The following is a 14,424-nucleotide window of genomic DNA, read 5'->3' as shown; positions in this document are numbered from 1 at the left end:
ACAAGTCAACTATGTGTGTTTTGATCGGAGCATGCAGAGACGATTAACAATTGGACATTCTTAATTAGATCATGTTAAATCAGTTCATTTATATTCACATTAAAATGCATGCAGCTCATTTCAAATGGAAAGTCCTGAAAGTGCACCATTGGCTTTCAAGCCACAGCAAGTCTATGCAAATGAGTGTTTGTTTATTCGCATGTAACACAATAAGAGGACGTAAGAGAAATAAAAAGTGTTTGTATTTTAAGAAAAACTGACAGCATGAGCCCAGACTCTGCTACAGCCATGACTCTGCAGGTAAATCCAATATTAATAGCAGGGAATGGAAATCAGTATGTGAATTCTCCTTGCGTTCAAGGTGATAAACTAAAGCTGTTTATACCTTTTCACCTGCAATGCCCTATTCACCAGGAGAAAACTAAACCAGATTTGCTTTTCCAGGAAGATTTTTGCAATGCAGTAAAAAAAAAGAGAGTTAAAGTTTGAAAAGAGCCCTTATTTCAAGCTTTGGATCTGCATAAATTCATAAAACTGAGTAAGTGCGTTTGAGAGCAATTCAAGCTTGAAATGCCAAGTTATGTTTTTCAGGCAGCAGCAAAATGGAGGATTTCAGAGAAAAATTCAGGGCTCTTCAGACAGGTTTAACTTTGACTTGTCTTGACATTTTCGGGTGAGGGAATTTTTTTTTTTTTTTTTTTTTTATAAAACATAACCAAAAAAAATTGCACAGAGTATAGTAGGAGCAACTTTTGGGGATGGATGGATGGATGGATGGATGGATGGATGGATGGATGGATGGATGGATGGATGGATGGATGGATGGATGGATGGATGGATGGATGGATGGATGGATGGATGGATGGATGGATGGATGGATGGTAAATAAAACTAGAACAGACAAAGTATAACTATACAACAAATGGATGGATAGACGGATAGATGGATGAACGGATGGAAAATGGAACTATAAAACAAATGAATGGATGATGGTTGACGTTTGGATAGATGGATGGATGGATGGATGGATGGATGAGAATTATATATACAGTTTAAGTCAAAATTATTATCCCTCCTGTGGATTTTTCGTTTTTAAATATTTCTCGATTGATGTTTAACAGAGCAAGAAATGTTTCCACAGTATTTCCTATAATATTTTTGCTTCTGGAGAAAGTCTTATTTATTTTATTTCGACAAGAATAAAAGCAGATTTTATTTAAAAACAAACAACAACAACAAAAAAAACATAGGCATTAAAATAATTTCAAAAAATTAACATGTCATGGAGGTAATAACGTTGGAGGATTGGCACATAAGCACGGGAAAGAGATGTGTACACACACAGACATTGACATTGTTCAGTATAAAATGTGTGTGTGAGTGAGTTGGGGTATGGGGATGTTTTCTGTTAGATGGTTGAATATAGTATATGTATAGTATATGTATAGTATATATATGTATATGGATTTCCGGTTGAGTGAACGCAGGCGCGTTTTGGCTGCCGCTGCTCACCGTGATCACTTTTAAATACTTTTATCTGAAAGTTTTATCTGAATATTTTAATTTGGAATTCACTTCATCTGATACTATTTCGTCTGAAACCATCTGAAACCTTACCCGAATTCTCACCCTAAAGCTGTGTGACTGCTGTTTGACACTTTGCGCACTGGATGATTGACGTGGACGTTTGCTGACGGACTTACTGATAACTTTTCTGGCTCCGTGGGCTCGTCCTAACTAAATTACAGGATCTCAACATGTGGCTGTTTAGGCTGCTTCTATGGATTATCCTTTGCTCTGCTGTGATCAGTGCCGCTCCTCTGATGTATTCGGCGGGGGACCTTTACAAACTTAGACCGGCAACTTCGCAACCTCCGTTATTACTCCACAATCACCCGGACCTTACCCGCCGGCCGAGACCGAAATACATACATCGGGGATCTCGTCGGAATGTTTCTTCAACCACCAATCATGATAGGAATGGTATAATTCGGTCGTTTTGGTCTAATACAAGACTGCCTAGATTCGCCAGGAGGGGTGTTAACCATGACGTGCTTTCATCGCTGCCCAGGTCAGATTATATGTCTAACGTTACTGTTCGTTTTATGCTTCTAAATGTTCGATCTCTCAGCAATAAAACATCCTACATTCATGAACTCATTGAGGACAAAAGTATAGATTTTATGTGTCTTTCTGAGACTTGGCAGAAGCCCAATGACTTTTTTATTTTGAATCAAACTGTACCTTCCGGATATAAGTATTTATGTAAACCTCGCTGTACCGGTAAAGGGGGAGGTCTTGCACTAATTTACCGTGACTGTTTTAAGATCTGTCCGATACAGATAGCAGAGCCTACATCTTTTGAAGTGTTGGCTGTACTACTTAAAGGTCCGACTCCTACTGTTCTAGTTATAGTCTATAGACCACCAAAGGTATCTGCATTGAATATCTTTTTTAATGAACTTTCTGCTATTTTAACACATGTGTGTACTTTATCTCCGAACATTATGTTGATGGGAGATTTTAATATTCATTTTGATAACACTGCCAACACTCAGTATAATGATTTCAAACTGGTCCTGGACAGTGCTGACCTTGTGCAGTATGTCCACTTTCCAACACACTCTAAGGGGCATATTCTTGATCTAGTATGTTGTTCTGGTGTTGTCCCTAATAATATATCTTCAACTGATCACTTAATCTCAGATCATAAATCTGTATTTTTTAATGTTTCTCTTTCTTTGGGAAGAGTTAAACCTCCACGCTCTGTCTCATTTAGAAATATTAAGAACATTGACCATCATGTCCTGGAAGGAATGATTGATTATTCTGTAAACCAGTGTCTGTCCACTTCTACTTCTGACTTGGTAAATTTTTATAACAATAGCCTGTCTCAAATATTAGACACTGTGGCTCCTCTAAGAACCCGCATTGTATCTTATACCAATCCCTCTCCATGGTTTACTCCTGAACTTCGTCATCAAAAAGCTCTAGGTCGTCGCCTGGAGAGACTCTGGAATAAAACTGGTCTAGAAATCCATAAGCAGATGTATTCTGAGCATCTTGCTTCTTACAAGGCTGAAATAGAAAGAGCAAAATCAACATTCTACTCAAATCTCATCACCAGTGGACACTCTAATACAAGAACTTTGTTCAGTACTGTTGACAAATTGTTGAAACCACATGATTCTGTTTCCCTTGATCCTATTCAGTGTGTTCCCTACTCTAATTTTCTCCATGCTAAGACTGATCGTATTCATCATGAATTGCTAAATTCTGTTTTGATTGCTCCCAATTATCAGTATGATTATAGCCATGTTAGCGGGTCAGTGAGTATTCTGTCTAATTTTGAACTGCCCTCAGTTGATTTTATTACTAGGGAGATCATGAAGTCTAAGACCTCTACCTGCTCACTTGATCCCCTACCTACTGTTTTAGTTAAGTCTTGCATTAATTCACTATCCTCTTTTATTACATCTATAGTGTGTTCTTCACTATCAACTGCTACTGTTCCTTCATCTTTAAAAATGGCCTCTATCACTCCAATACTCAAAAAGACCGGGGCTGATACTAATGACCTAAACAATTTTAGGCCAATTGCCAACCTTCCGTTTGTTTCAAAAATACTGGAAAGAACAGTAGCAGCTCAACTTCACTCACATCTGCTTACTAATAACATCTATGAGCACTTTCAATCTGGGTTTCGCCCTAAACACAGCACAGAAACAGCCCTCACTAAGGTTGTAAATGATCTTCTTTTAGCTGCTGATTCTGGTTACCTGTCTATACTTATTCTTTTAGATATTACTGCGGCTTTTGATACTATTAGTCATTCACTATTATTGGAAAGACTGGCTTCTATAGGAATAGCTGACAACGCACTCTGCTGGTTCTCTTCCTATTTAAGTGACAGAAAACAGTTTGTGCAGATAAAGAATAGACGCTCTGATCCTGTTTCAGTCCTTCATGGTGTTCCTCAAGGGTCAGTATTGGGGCCACTTTTATTTATTATTTATATCCTACCTTTAGGTCATATATTTCGTTCTTTTGGCATACATTTTCATTTTTATGCAGACGATACACAAGTTTATATCTCCACAAAACCTACAACATCGCACCCCCCTTCTGACCTTACCAAATGTCTAAATGAGATTAATACATGGATGACTAATAATTTCTTAAAGTTAAATGCCAGTAAAACCGAAGCCCTCTTGGTTGGCTCAAAATCTGTTTTATCCAAAGCTCAATCTTTTACCCTGTTTGTTGATAACTCCCCAGTCAATTTCTCAACCCAAGTGAAAAGTCTTGGGGTTATACTGGATGGCATGCTCTCATTTAGTTCTCAAATTAGTAATATCTCACGTTCTGCCTTTTTTCATTTGCGTAACATTGCAAGACTTCGCCCTTCACTATCTCAACAAAGTACTGAAGTGCTTGTTCATGCTTTGGTTACATCACGGATTGATTACTGTAACTCGCTTCTCTCTGGTATTCCTGATAAACAAATTCATAAACTACAGTTGATTCAGAATTCAGCGGCTAGGATAGTTACCTGCTCGCGTACTTCTGATCACATAACTCCGATTCTCTTTCACCTGCACTGGCTTCCTGTTCACTATCGTATACAATACAAAATCCTCCTATTAACATACAAAGCTCTTCATAACCTGGCCCCTCACTATCTTTCTGATCTTCTTCAATTGTACACTCCTTCACGCTCACTGAGATCATCTTCTGCTGAACTGTTATCTGTCCCACACTTTAGGATGAAGTCATTTGGAGGCAGGGCTTTTAGTTGTACAGCACCAAAGTTATGGAATTCCCTGCCTTTGCACATTCGCCAGATGGACTCTATTTCCAATTTTAAATCTCAGATAAAGACGTTTTTGTTTAGGATAGCTTTTAATGATTTGCTGGTTTAAATATGCTGATTGTCATTTTTACTGCTTGCATTTTTATGATGTGCTTGTAATCTGCTGTAAGGTGTCCTTGAGTGCTTTGAAAGGCGCCTAAAAATAAAAGGTATTATTATTATTATTATTATAGTCTGGATGGAGGGTATCATAAGGCCTTGAGGCAATCAGATGTAGAACACAATATTTATGAGTGTTTTAAGTTGTACATCGGTTAGATTTGACTCGAACACGACAGAAAGTTTAAACAGAAATTAATGTAAAGATATAGAGGGGGGCTAAAAAAAAATCAGTACAGCTAATAATTCTGATTTTAACTCTATATATAAAACTATAAAATTATATATAGAACAAACTTTTTTTGATCCACTTCAGATGTTTATCACTGTACACTTCATTTAAGTCTGCAATCAAGAAAAAAAAAAAAAAAGAAATACACAAGCTGAATATTGGCAGAAATTTCAACACAGCGCTGCAAGAAAATACATTTGTACTTAACAAAATCAGTTTGGGTATAAATAAATATAGCATAATATTTTGACAGCCTAAACTCCTAAAATGTCCCAAGTCTCTAGTGTATTCAACCTTACCCGAATGGTAAAGCTCATCTTCAGTAGCTACAGCAGCTCCAGTAAGTAATTCCCTTCAATCAAAGCCTTTCCTCCCACAAAGTAACTCCCCGATTAAGAGTCCAGGAGTGAGCAGCTCAGGCCGAAACATGAATCCACAGACTCTGTCTCCTGTGGTCTGTCACTGTCTAATCCCAGCCGACTGATGGAAAAGATCCCATCGCCCTAATCTGATTTCAGGTCTCTCAAGACACCCCGGGATAAAATAAACCTTTCTAGAAGATTATATGCATCCACTGGCGGTCAAAAAAAAGAGACTCTCTCAAACAGAGCAGAAAAGCATTTTGAAGTGTTTTATTGGACCTCGGTGAAGAAGCACTAAAGACCAGCTGGAAGAATTGTTTTAATATTTGGATTCCGGTTTTAAAATATATTTATATTATAGTAGCAAATTTTGGATAAATGAGTAAATGAATGAATGAATAAATGAATGAATGAATGAATGAATGAATGAATGAATGAATTGGCCGGCATGGTGGCATCAAAGCAAGATGGTCACCGGTTTGATTTCCGGCTGCACCAGTTGGCATTTCTATGTGGAGTTTGCATGTTCCCCCCATTGTTTGTGTGAGTTTCCTATGGGTGCTCTGGTTTTGCTCAGTCCAAAGACATGCCATATAGGTGAATTGAATAAATTAATTTTGTCCGTAGCATATGTGTGAAAATCAAATCAAATAACTTTTACTGTCACATCAGCAGCAGCACGTGCAAAATACAGACAGTACAAATACAACGACACTGCAAAATATAACAGCTTACTCCCAAAAAAAACAAAACAAAAAAAGGACAATGTCAGATTGACAGTGATATGTACAATGAGTGTGTATAGATGTTTCCAAATACTGGGTTGCAGTTGGAAGGGCATACACTGCTTTAAACATATGCTGGAATAGTTGGCAGTTCATTCCGCTGTGGCAACTTCTAAAATAGAGACTAAGAAGAAGGAAAATGAATGAATGAATTTTGTGAACTAAAACATTGAGTTTTGTTTTCATTGATTGTTATGCTGCTAAAGTGAATTAACTAATTCCATAGATAGTTTTATATTACAATAGTTTATTTATTTTAAACCATTCAAATGCAATTTAAAAAAGGAACCTCGAAAAAAAAAAAGTAAAACATATTTCATAGACTCCTAAAATGTAATTTTTGTTCACTTTTTAATAACATGTAATCGTATAAGGATAATAAATCTTATTATTTTATTGTAATTGATTCCATATGCACATACTTATAAAAATTTTTATTTAAGAAAAAAAATCCACAAAACAAATACCACAATCCAGAAAGGTTACAATAGAATTTGCAAACAAAACCACTCCAGTTAAATTCAGTTGCCAGGTCCAGTTGACCTGTAATTAATTTCTCAAAAAAAAAAAAAAAATCAGAGCAACCGCAGTTTTCTACTTTTAGAATCAAATTAACTTATAGTCAGCCAAACTTACATCAGTCAAACGGACAACAAAAAAATAAGTTAATCTTTTCAAAATAAAATTTTTGTTAAAACCAAATTCAATTATTAAAATAAGTTTAAGTAACATAAAAAGTACATTTTTTGTTGTGACTGTCGTATAATTTTTACAGCGTATACTGAACAACTACCTATCTTTCATTCATTCATTCATTTTCCTTCAGCTTAGTCCCTTATTTATCAGAGGTCGCGACAGCAGAATGAACCACCAACTATTCCGGCATATGTTTTATGCAGCGGATACCCTTCCAGCCACAAACCCAGTACTGAGAAACACCCATACACTCATACACCCACACGAACACAGGAAGAGCAAACTCCCCACAGAAATGCCACCTGACCTAGCGGGGACTCGAACCAGCAATCTTTTGTCTGTGTGGTGACAGCACTACTGAACCACTGTGTCACCCTCTTTATCTTTTACTTGTTTATTTAATTTATTTTATTTTATGTATGCACAGTACAGAGACAGTTGTATGACATTGGTAAATTTAGCTAAAAAACAGCAAATAATATTAAGCCCATAATAAACTTAATCCCAAATGCTGCATCTTAGAAAGTCACATTATTATAGTTTATTGCCTCTATAAACTAAATTACTTCAGCACAAAGATCCTAAATATGCATCACTTATAATTGATGTAATTGAATTGATGTGAACAGTGGGCCTGGCAACACATTAAGAGCTTGTTCTGTGAAGCAGCCTTCTAAATATAAAAACACAGTGGAACTGCTGATAGTGGTTTAGTTCATATTCGCTGACCTTGATAGCTATTTAACGATACATTGAGTGCTTTATGTGGATTAAGGGTAGAAATTTGTAGTAAGTATATACGTAACAACCATTGTTGTTTGGATAAAGAGACTATTAGCTGCATATCATCTTTAAGCTTCTGTAACCCAAAATTTAAACACACAGATTCACTTCGAAAGCACAATTTCTGGTGCCATATCTGACAAACACAGGCCTCGCTGTTCATTACCAAACCACAACATGAACACTTGACGTTTAAACTGTTACTTCAAATTTACAAGGCTGGATTGGGGGAGATTTGTTTAAACATCATTAGGTAATTATACAGTATCTACCATAATCGAGGTTCATGGGCTAATTTTCTCCACAGAGTTTTCTTCAAATTTACTACAGCAATAAAAGGGCTGTATGTGTCCCTGCTGCTGGGAAGCTATTAGGAGCTTTTAAATACTGTTTAACTTTATGTGACTTGTGAATCTCTCAATAGACGCTTTAGCTTGGTGTTAAAACCTACTGTGAACTGCTCTGCTGTAATCTTCTTTTTTTTATATTAACTGCTGTATGACTGATTTGGTATACTGTACATTGGCGATTATGTAACTCCATTCACCACACAACTGACTCCTGAGATTGAAAGCTTAAAAAGCCAATAGTTTAATGTACAGAAAAAAACAACAACTGCGTAAATCATTTTAATGCATTTAAAATGTTAGGGATCCATGTAAAAGTTTTGGGTCGCGAACACTGAAAATATATGTATATATGGAAAATGTATTGATAATTCTCTGCCAAAGCATTATTTTTACAGTCCATCCATGCATCCATCGTAAATTAATCAATTAAATTATTTATTTATTTATTTATTTGTTTATTGTTTGGAAGTGCATGTTTTCTTGATATTAGTTAGTATTTCTCTTTCTTTGAGGCTAACTTCGCTTTGCACCTACGGCTAATTCTACGTTGTTGGCTTTATTAGCAGTAGCTGATTGTGCGTCTGTGTGGCTCTTTGTTTTCAGCGCGTGTCTATGATACTCTTGTTTTGCTCTGTCGCAAGCATGACCCATGCTTGTTGAGAATCTCTATGTATCTTGCTGTCCTGATGAAGGTTTGAACGTTCTGTGGACATCTTGTGCATGCAGCCACTGCTGAGAAGCCATGCCAGTGTTGTTTGTTTTCTCTCTTTGTTAATCTTTGTTATGTCATGTTTTTTTTTTTTTTAATTATTTTGATTAAGTTAAAGTTGTTAAGTTAATTTATTAATATATTTTTTTCTGTTGCCATTATATTTTCTTTTTGAAAAGACATATTTTGGCTCTAATTAGTTAGAGAATTGTATTTCAAGTTGTGTGTCCTTTTTATGTTGCTGACACCTTACTAGAAAAACATTATAAATCTGGGTTGGTAACAATATGTTTTTATAGGGTTTTTTGTATGCTGTATTTGTTTCCTTTTATTGAAATACCTCCATTCACCAGAATGCATTGCGATTATACAAGTTACATTATCAGAAATAAAGTTACTTGAGCTGTGACTGGGATGGTACCTTTTCAAAAGGTATACACTTGTACTTAAAGGGTTTATATTGGTACCTCAAAAGTATATATTAGTACCTACAAACTTTAAGAGGAACACTTTTGTACTTTTAAGGTACTAATATGTACCCTTGTGTTATTAATATGGTACAATTTTGTACCTTTTGAAAAGGTACCTCCCCAGTGACAGCTTGCGTACATTTTTTTCTGAGAGTGTATAAAGACAGAATATGTAATAAATCATTTTCATTAATGAATCATTTAAACAAAAAATTCACACACAAAAAAGCTGTCTCTTAAGATCTCACATGCATTTTCTTGTTTAAACTGAGATCTTTCTGAAATGTAGTGTAAATGCTAGAATGGATGAGGACATGTTTCATTTTAAAATGAGACACTGAATGCATGCAAAAATACTGTTTTTAGGCACCTCTCGGTATTGAGATTAGTTGTTTTTATTTGACTAAATGTAAATAAAACATAGAAAATATTTTATTAATTTTATTACTTTTGTCACTGAGTCTATAGATTTCCATTAAAATATTTTAAAGTCTGTTCTCTCCAAATAACATTTATTTTGAAGTGCATCACATGCAGATGGAATTCTGAACCCTCATCATCATATAATGCTTGGACTCAAAAGGGGTGGAAACTGTATGAAAGTAAACAAATAACATATGCATTACGACAAATGAAAAAAAAAAACTATTTTCTTAAAGAGATGGTCTCCTGGCATGCCTTTAATTCTTCAAAAACAAGCCATACTGAACTTTGTAAACAATCAGAGATCAAGGCCACTTTTTTTCCTTTCTGCACTTCATCCATATTATTGACCCTTTTTTATCTTACTATTTCTATTATTATAATTCTTTTCTCTCCTCTTTAATATGCCCTAGGGTTGATTTTTGTCCTCAATATATATTTACAACCATTTTAGTAGCTAGAAATTGATTGACTAGCATGTAAAAAAAAATTATACTGTATTGCATCCAAAGTTGTATTCTTTAATAAAAATAATAATAATAACAACAACAAAAACATTTATTTCTGTTTTGAATTAAACCGTGATTTGTGAACTACAACAAAAGATTTCCAAAATCCTCTCTGTAAAAATCTTTGACTCTAATGTCAACTAAATGAAACAGTAATTTTCATTTTATTCAGTTTTTGTAATTTAAATAAATTTATATTTCAGAAAATAGTGCCTCATTTGCATATTTAAACATTTTAAAACATATTTTTCCTTAAAAGTATTTATCTTTATTTTACTAGTACACATTGTTAGTCGTTGTTAAACATGTAATCCATGCGAGTTCATTCATGAACTGATTCTGATTTGTCAGAGGCCACCACAGAGGAATGAACCTCCAACTATTCCAGCTCATTTTTTTTTTTTACGCAGAGGATATCCTTCCAGCTGCAACCCATTACTGGGAAACACCCATACACTCATTCACACACACACACACTCATACACTAGGGCCAATATAGTTTATTGAATTCACCAATTGCACACGTTTTTGGACTGGAGGAAAACCGGAGCACCCAAAGGAAACACACATGAACACAGGGAAGAACATGCAAACTGCACAAAAACGCCAACTGGCCCAGCCGGGACTTGAACCAGCAACCTTCTTGCTGTGAGGCTACAGTGCTAACCACTGAGAAACTGTGCCACCATTCCATGCAAGTTAATTCACTGAAAAACAAAATAAACTGTTAGTTTTTGATCTTTGATCAAAATCCATCTGTTTGCTTCCGCTCTGTAATGACAGTCCTTCTTTAATGAGATCAGTTTGACAAAATAGCCTTAGCCACACCCCTCCAACCATTAATTTGTTGGAAGCAAAGGAAGAGAGGAGCACAAAACTAAAACCCTGCCTCCTACTCAATATTCAATTTCAGTTAGAAATATGCCATCATACTAAAGCAAAGGTCTACAGCACTCAGACTATAAACTCATTGTTAAAACAAAAACAGCATAGCCTGACACTGCGGTTTGCAAACTGTGGTACTATTACTCTCCATGAAGACTGAAAAGAATCTACTAATGTTATCTCAAGCACACTGAGATAATAGTGACCCATTAATACCTCATCTGTCTGACACCAAGTACACTAAAAAGTCTCTGTTTACAAACTAACGACACAGTGAAACTCTTCAATGTGCCAAATCTTCTCCTGTGGTGAAGCGGGCAGTGTGTGTGTGTCTGTGTGTTTTCCTGAAAGGGCAGATGGACATGTTGCTGGACAATCCTGTATCCACACATTAAACGGTGGATTTTGAGGTCTACTGCATTACAGCTGTCCAGGTCTTTTTCTAACACACTAGCTAGCAGCTGCGGAGCTGGATAATATTACTCGATAATTGGAAGGCTACAGGCTCAAGACCCACTGTGACCTTGTTTGACGTGGCTGAAAACATTAGAGTCAGGGTTAATAGAGTAAAACCACTGCGAGTCTGAGGTTCAAGTGGTAGGAGTATATGGGGTATATTAAGGGTGGCATGCAGGGATAGTAAAATATTAATACAATAAAGTATTTATATTTTACTATCACCCAATAAAGACATAATTGTCTGGAATTGTCTGAAAAGAAGGTGAGGAAAGTGGTGAGGTCAGTGGAGAGGATTACCGGTATACCCTCCCCTCCATTCAGCATATCGCACCAAAGCAATGCTTGTCACGGGCCAGGAATATATTCAAAGATGCAACTCACCCTCAGCAAGCACTGTTCCTCCCACTAGCTTCTGAGAAGAGTTTCCGCAGCATTAAATGCAGAACCACTAGGTTCTATTGAAGCTTTCTGCCACTGGCCATCAGACTGTTAAACTCCTAAAGGGTCACAATGTATTTGTCTATGTTCTTTTATTTTTTATTTCTCACTCTAAAACTTTCATGCACTATTGTTATTTGCACTGTAGATCCGCCTGATAATAAGGACTGTCAGTCAGCTAATATATATACAATTTTTTAATTTATTGTTAGAGTTATTTTGATTGAAACTGCAAAGCCAATACTACGAAATTTATTTCTGTGTAAATGTACATTTGAATGACAATAAAGTAAAACTTGAACACTTCAACTAAAGCATTTATAAATGAAATCATTCAACGATAAAAAAAAATAAAATGTCTATAGTATGAATATCATAAACTTTTATCATAAATAAAAATATATTAATTATTTAGCAAATATGATGGTCAAATCATAAAAGCCACAAACGGATCAAAAATAAATAAATTATTAAAATAATAATAAAACAAAAATAATAAACTTCGAAAATGTTTACAGTTAATTCAATTACAAAATTAAAACAAAAAATAAAAATTAATCAAAATTTGGTACTGTTTGAGGGAAAATATTAGAAAAGTTTATCATTAAATTCTTTTTAGATTAGTATTATATTTTATGAAATCTTTAATAGAATTAAATATAAACATTAATCAATCATAAAACCTTAAAATCGCAGCTAAAATATTGAAATAAAAATGTTCTACTTGAAATTACAAACAGTCAAAAAAATCTTTAAAAATAAATAAATTCTTAAGTCAAAATAAAAACACTAAATATAAAAATCATAAAACAAATTAAATCTTAATCCTGAATAAAATCTTAATCATGAATACATTTAATCTTAAATAAAATCTGAAATAAAAAAGTTAGTCTTAAATAAAATAATATCCCAATAAATAAATCCAAATAAAAAAAGTTAATTATCATATTCTCACAACCACAAATCTCTATGAATTACAGAATAATTAAAAAGCAAAATACAGAAATGTTTTAAAGAGTAGCATAATCATTTGACTCAACAATATGCTTTTAACATAACAGAGCAAGTATTTCACTGCGACTTGTGGTACACACATAGACATGAACTGATGGGCAGAACTAATACCATAAATTAAAAAGAAAACTTCCTACCATCTTATTAATCCATTGCTTCCATCAATCAAACTAGACAATCATGCTGTCACTTTCACTTACCAATAACCTTGAAATTTCCTGGACGTTAATCCAATTACAAAGAAAGATTAATACTGAATTGGATGTAATGAATTGTGAAACCATTAAAACACAATTTCATAAACAATTCAGACACAAAAGTGGCCCCTGAATTCAGGTCTACGGTCTAAAATAAAATAAAAATAAATAAATGCTTGTGTCATTGTGGTGTCTTCGAGAATATTGGATTACAGGGAAATCGAGTGAGCTCTTAGGGAGGCTGTGTGGTTAGAAAGTACATCTCCATAACAAAACAAAGAAAAAGAAAAAAAAAACAGTCCAGGTAATTGCATTTTGGACGTGTTGTGCATGGACTAGTATGAAGGATCTAGAAATCCTGAACAAAACTCCTCATGCGATTAATCCCACTTCACTCGATCCATGAAACACGATTGTGACTGGCAATTTTCAGCACTGGGTGCAAAAACTCTTTTGAGAGCCATGCTCGAAGTGATTCACAAAAAGGGTTCTTGTGTAGGTCACTGCAATTAACCTTTGGGTGACATTCGGTGGAGCTTAAGCACTCAAAAACCCTGTAATAGTCACACTCTGCCTTGCAAATTGTTGCTGTTTTAATCGTTCGTTTTCTCTTTTAGGGTTAAAAGCTGAGCATATTCAGTGTTATAGACTGCTCTAATTCAAACAGATATCCTTATATTTCTAATTCATCTGCTTATACCTGAAGAGCATGAGTGTGTATTGTCTTCACATTTTAATTGCTGTTGGTTTGGGGTGTAATTGTAAATAACATATTAAGCTACTGAGATCATTTAGCTAGCTTTAGAATTAGGGTAAAATATATTGTAACATAACTTATCAATACTTTGTTACTTTATTTAAAACAGGCTTTAGCATAATTAAATTTGCAAGGATTTTAACTCCAACAACCATTACACAAATATCAAATGGTCAAACTCTGGATCATTATTGTTGTTGCTATTGTTTTATAATTGTATTATAACTAAAAAGAATAATGAACAAGAAAATATGAAAGAAAAGAAGATTAAAGATAAAAAGGTAAGAAAACAAGCGACACGGTGGTGTAGTGGAGAGTACATTAGTCTCACAGCAAGAAGGTCGCGGCTTCACACCTCGGCTGGGTCAGTTGGCGTTTCTGTG

At 34.9% G+C, this 14,424-nt stretch overlaps 1 protein-coding gene across 2 annotated transcripts in view; it reads right to left on the bottom strand.

The window, feature by feature from the left end:
• The window catches only part of col19a1 (collagen, type XIX, alpha 1), a 101,851-nt gene that overhangs the window by 30,365 nt on the left and 57,062 nt on the right, over window positions 1-14,424 (bottom strand). The window lies entirely within an intron of this gene.

Source organism: Danio rerio, chromosome 13 (assembly GCF_049306965.1).
Source record: "Danio rerio strain Tuebingen ecotype United States chromosome 13, GRCz12tu, whole genome shotgun sequence".
NCBI classification, from domain to species: Eukaryota; Metazoa; Chordata; class Actinopteri; order Cypriniformes; family Danionidae; genus Danio; species Danio rerio.
The sequence above is the reverse complement of the archived record's forward strand: the minus strand, read 5'-3'. Positions and strand labels throughout refer to the sequence as shown.